The 5,854-nt window shown below is 36.1% G+C and overlaps 1 long non-coding RNA gene across 1 annotated transcript; it reads right to left on the bottom strand.

Annotated features, from left to right (window-relative positions):
• Positions 1-1,547: 1,547 nt before the first annotated feature.
• Positions 1,548-2,117, bottom strand: LOC110675909. Its single transcript, XR_002499908.1, has 2 exons — positions 1,914-2,117; positions 1,548-1,848 (listed from the first exon to the last, which is right to left on the bottom strand). It is a non-coding gene; the product is annotated as an uncharacterized LOC110675909 (long non-coding RNA).
• Positions 2,118-5,854: the final 3,737 nt, after the last annotated feature.

Here is a 5,854-nt window from a genome sequence, read left to right as displayed (position 1 = left end):
GAAATCTCTTGCTTTGGCCATTCTGATTCGTCGTTGTAAAGAGATTCTGGTCCGATAAACCATCGACTCTCAGGCTGAAAACAGGGTCCCTTGCTCCACTCTGTGGCTTCATCCGCTACATTAAGTCGCGTTGGGATCCATCTCCATCCTTCCAAATTCGTTTCGTAAAGAATTTAACTGATTAGGTATGCTACAAAATGTTGATACTTCCGCTGGTCTGATCAGATCCAGGATTGCACTGTTTTAGAGTCACCCAAGAGGACACGACGGTTGATCGGTAGTTTGTGGTTCTCCTGTATCAAATTCATTAGGCGGACACCGATAACGACAGCCTGTAGCTCTGGTTGAGGGATTGTCATTGGTTTCAATGGTGTCACCTTTGTTCAGGCATTACAATCTCATCTGATCAAAGAGATCATCTCTGTACAGTTCAAAGATATTTTTTGCAATTTCTCATCGTAATAGGCTGTTTTTCCTCACGCCAATCTTACATGAAACGGCCTACTTTCCTGCACTGAAGTATGCAGTGCGGGAATAGTCATTACGCAACTGAAACCAGTGCTGTAATGATTCATTACGCAACGCTTTCTCATTACGCAACTGTTTTGAGTTGCGTAATGAATCATTACACAACAATTTTTCAGAAATTGTAAAACGATGGTGAATGCATTCCGATATAATTTCTGATACCCTCAAATGGTCTTCTACGAAATTGCAAAAAATGTTGTACGTAACTCGTTACAGAACTTGATTTTTACAGCACTCGTCATAATTATCCTACTCGGCAAGCCTCGTAGGATAAATTTACGACTCGTGCTGTAAAAATCATCATTCTGCAACTTGTTGTGTAAACTACTAATCCCTAATCGAAGAGCGCATTGAAATGAGTTAATCTTTCTATCTTGATTATCTTGACAACTTTCTGGTGTTATGATAAAATTTCTGCTTCACAGCTGGTTACTGGTGTTCAGTAACGTAATTTAAGATTAGTTATTCTTAACTGTTAAACATTTTCTTGGAAATAATAATATTTTGATTACGTAAAGAGTTATTTTTCTAACGTACTGCCTACTGATTAGAGTGCATAGACTAGTCCTTCAGTGTTCCGACGAATTTGAAGATCGAAAAAAAGGAACTGTTGCATGGGTTGATTGCAGTCGGCTATTGAAGCGTTTTTTTCACCACCATTTAGGCCTTGAACCTAGTTTAACCATATGGATAAACGTGGTTTTTGGCTTAAGCGAAGGTGAAAGAATTGGCCCTTGGAGATGATAAAAATGTAGCAAGTAAAAGTTTGTTTTACTAATGTATTCCATCAGCAGAAGACACTTAAAGCAATCAGTGGACCAGTGTAAGAATTTTCGTACGATAAAAAGATTTCCATTACAAAAGCGAGCGACTACTTTTCAACGCAAAAATGTATCTAAATCCATGCGTAAGACCTATGGTGAAGTTGTACAGTAGATCCGGTATTCTACATAGCGCACTATGCTACAAATGCCATCCGCATCCTCATGAATTTAGATAAAAATAGATGTTCATTCTCATTTGTAGGATGTTAGACATAAAATTTATTTATTTCGTATTTTTATTTTCCATAAAAATAAATCAGAACAGTAGTGCTAAGCGTAACCCTCTTTGTACTACTATTATGATAAAAAGCGAATTCCAGCTAATTATCAACTTGTTATCCATGAAAATCATTTTGTCGTTTGAAATATTCCGTCCTCGAGCGCTTGAAATCAATGTTTTAGGAAAAAGTGGTAATTAAGATTTCCAATAGGTAACTATGCAATGTGCAGCTAGAATCACTGGTTGGTTTCGCACAAAATCCATGTCAGTAAAGTGCTGCAAAACATAAAAGGTGATTAAAATGAAAATTTATTTTATTTCAAATCTATTAGTTCACTTACTTTCGTTGAGTGTTCGAATTGTTTTGTACTTCTTTCAAACGCTGTCACCGTTACTGTCACGCGGATTGCTGTGTCGAAAAGATTTTATCGAGCATCAAAAGAGTCAAAGATTTTCACAATAAAGATGATCAAAGAGCTCTAGATTATATTTGCTTATTCGATCCATATCTTGCTCAGATGATCGAAAGATGGGATAAAATGCAATGCCTGCCTTTGTTTTAGCGGAAACGAGTGAACATCGCACCTGCCCATGGTCAATCGACTATTTGGAAGTAGGCTGCGCATTGCATATGCTGCCTCACTTGCGTCTACAAACACGTGGAATTCCAATCTACGAAAACTATGAGGATCATATACCGAAAAATAGCAGCGAGGTACCTTCATATGGTTGAGATGATGAAGCGCCTCAACCCAACGCCGCCACTCAAAGACCAACTCGTTAGGAATTCTCTCGTCCCAGTTCACGTCGGAATCCCAAGTATCCTGAATTAGGCACTTTCCGTGAACAACATACTAACCCACAAGTCCGAGTGGGTCAAAAATACTCATCACGACTCTAAGGACCTGGCGCTTCGTTGGTATAACTTCTTTCGTCAACAGCTGGTGAACATCGGCTCGAAACTTCAAAGCAAACGTGAATTTGTCGATTTGTGGTAGCCAGGTCATTCCTAAGTAGAGTTTTCAAATTTCCCGGGATTTTATTTCCCGGGAAACGAGAAATAAATTTGCCATTTCCCGGGAAATCCCGGGATCCCGGGAAATTTTTTCAAAAACGTGAAAATAAAGCAAATTTGATGATTTTTTTAATTATTCTTATTTTTGTTTTATATGTAAACTTGTATGGTACCTACATTCTCTTTTTTGTAAGTAATTTCTTTATGTTTTTCAACAAAAATCTATTGATTTCGTTGTGTACGCTAGGCTTCAGAACAACACAAATGATATTGAGTCCATGTGGAGATTATTCTTGACAAATCGTATGAAGTTCAAATAACATGTACAGGACGGACTCAATTATCCGGGATTCGATTATCCGGACTTTTGGACTCGATTATCCGGAGTTTGTTCTTTGATATTCTTGTTTTTGAGATTTTTTTTGCATAAATTTGAGATAATTACAATGCAATATACAATATGAAAGGTTTTGCAGCTTTGGATGTAGGTAAAAAAAGGGGTTCAAAAAAGAGGTTTTTTGTATGCCGGTTAAAATAATTTCTTCCCAAGACCCCTAATGTTCCTAGAAAATACTTCTGGCTACGCCACTGCATTATATAAATAAAACAACAAAAAAAGATAATATATAAATTCTTTTAATGTAGATTTTAATTTTTATTTTAGTGATTCGATTATTAGGAAGATTCGATTATCCGGAGAGAAAAAAAAATCGATACAACGGTTAATCGAGTCCGACCTGTACCAAAATTAAATCAAACCTTTCAAGCACTAGAATAAAAACTAACTAGAGTCTAACGATGAAAAATGTGACGGTTAAATCTATGGAAACTTTATGAGCGTACTCAATTCATGGATGATCCCTCGAAAAATCCTGTATTTTGTATAACATATAATCTATTTTAAAAAAAATATCGTCAAAAAGCTATCCATTTTATCAACAACTATTTGATGACAAAAAAAACAACAAGTCAATATCGAAGTATAACTAGTGATCTAGTAAGGTCATTGGTTGGAATGATATGAAAAGTAAATTATACGATAGTTTTGGTTTGAAAATGGATGGTCAATCTTTTTTTTAATAGAACTACCCGGGAAATACGGGAATCCCGGGAAACAGGACATCATTTCCCGGGAAACGGGAATCCCGGGAAATCTCATTTCCCGGGAAATGATCCCGGGATTGAAAACTCTATTCCTAAGACTTGTCCTGAATCGATCAACTTCTCGTCAGCAGCTTACAGTCGAAGCTCGTTATAACGGCAACTTTCATAGCGACAAAACCTCTCTATAGCGAAATTTTTCGGTCCCTTGAAAAATATTTTAATGTTATAACTATTCTCTAAAGTGACATTTCTCTATTACGACGGTCCCTTGCGATGTCGTTATAACAAGCTTCGACTGTAAATTTTTCCGAGATCTGTTCCCCGAGCCGTCGAAGAACTTGTTTGGAATTTGAAAACCAATCCCGGATTTCGAAACCAGCGCTAATATTGATCTGCTTCACCTCGAGTGCTATGCGAACTGCATCTTCTACTGTATCGGAACTGTTCGCGTAATGGGTTTTCGTTTCGCGCATTTTGATGGGCGGTGCTTCGGAAAGCCCAAGCAAGACGCTTCAGAGAAGTTTTGCTGTTCGCGCTTTTTGAGTGCGAAAAGATATTCGTGTTCAATCGAGGATGGATTACCAACTGGTGAGCTCGATTCATGCTTATGATAACACATTTTTCATGAAAGCGTTATCGAAAGATTTTGTGCCATCGTGAAGCAAAATCATGTGGACAAAATAATGAGAAAGATTTTGCAGAAAAAGGGGGAAAATATTTCAAAACTGAGGGATCTTAAATATGGCAGTTCAGACGAATTGTTCAATCAAATTTGAAAAACAAATATTTTTATATGTAACGGCTCAATCACCTTACGGCATATTTGTTGATGTTTGCACGAATGGTGAGTGACGATTGGAAAATGAAAACTTGAGAAACAAGCCTGAAACTGGCCTATAATACGCACTTCTCCAAATCTGCGGGGCAAGTTTGACGCATTAAATTCAATTGGATAATCCATCTAAAAATTTTGTAACAAATAATTAAATCGATAAGAAGAGTATGAGATGATCGAAAATTCTCTTTTTTAAGTTGCCTTCTAAGAATTAGATTTTGAAATTTTTTGTTTATGTCCCAATTTTAGCAATTCCCAGTTAATGTAGTTATGTTGTTTTGTTGAAAACCATTTGATGATTAGGACTACTTGTCGCGACTCATAAATGTGGGTAAAATTGAAAGTAATTTTCGATTACAATAGATAAGTATTGATTTTGTTGATGCAATTTTAAAGAAAACTTTCCGTTTTACGGCTGAATAAAAAGTTACCGCAGCTGTCACATCACTGATTTACACGGATTTGTCATCAATAGGCTTGATACTTTGGAGCGAACAGTGCTTCGTGAAGCCCAAGTACGTTTTTCTGGGCAGTGCTTCGAGGAAGTTCAAGCATTCGTGTTTTTTTTTTATCTTCTCATCAGATCGATTTTTAGCGTGAAAGCAAAACTGCTACTTGCATCTCCAGAGTGATTTCTTTCTCAGTTTGTCTGCATACGTTAAGTGGAGCTGAAAGTTGATTGTGGCATCTCAGTCAAAGATGAAGGATCAATTGGTGAGCTCGTTTCATACTTTTATTTCAACTACCTACACATTTTATCGTTACAACGATGGGATGTGAGTATGATTTTTCAACAAACTATGAATGGTTCATCATTGTGAGTGTCTGCATAAACTCTTATAAATAAACTATTTATGTTTTATTTTATTATTATTTTTTATATTTTTAAAACACGCCTGTTCTATTACTTTTACTTTAGAAATTAAAAAAAAACCTTAGAATGGTTCAACACTAGGGACTTGCAAAAGGTTCACATTATTCAACAAACTTTGAATGATTCGTCTTTGTAAATGTCGCCATAAGAGTGTTCTGTGGTGGTCCATCCAATCTAGTTCATTTTTTTCTTTTCATATGAGTAAAATATGATAGCACATGCTTCGTTCCAACAGCGGTAGAAATGTTGCGTTTAGGTATTTGTTCAACTACTTTGAATGGCTCATATGTCATTTGAAAGATCTAAGTGAGACAAGAAAAAGTTGTAATGGGGTCAAAATATTGGTTATGGGAGAAAAAAGTTATGCCGCATGGATTTTCTATGCATTTTATTACTTATTTTTGTTATATTTTTTATCGATATAAAATGAAAACATATATTTTTTAAGCACCTA

This window comes from Aedes aegypti, chromosome 2 (assembly GCF_002204515.2).
Source record: "Aedes aegypti strain LVP_AGWG chromosome 2, AaegL5.0 Primary Assembly, whole genome shotgun sequence".
Classification (NCBI taxonomy): Eukaryota; Metazoa; Arthropoda; class Insecta; order Diptera; family Culicidae; genus Aedes; species Aedes aegypti.
This window is presented reverse-complemented; position numbering and strand designations above follow the sequence as displayed.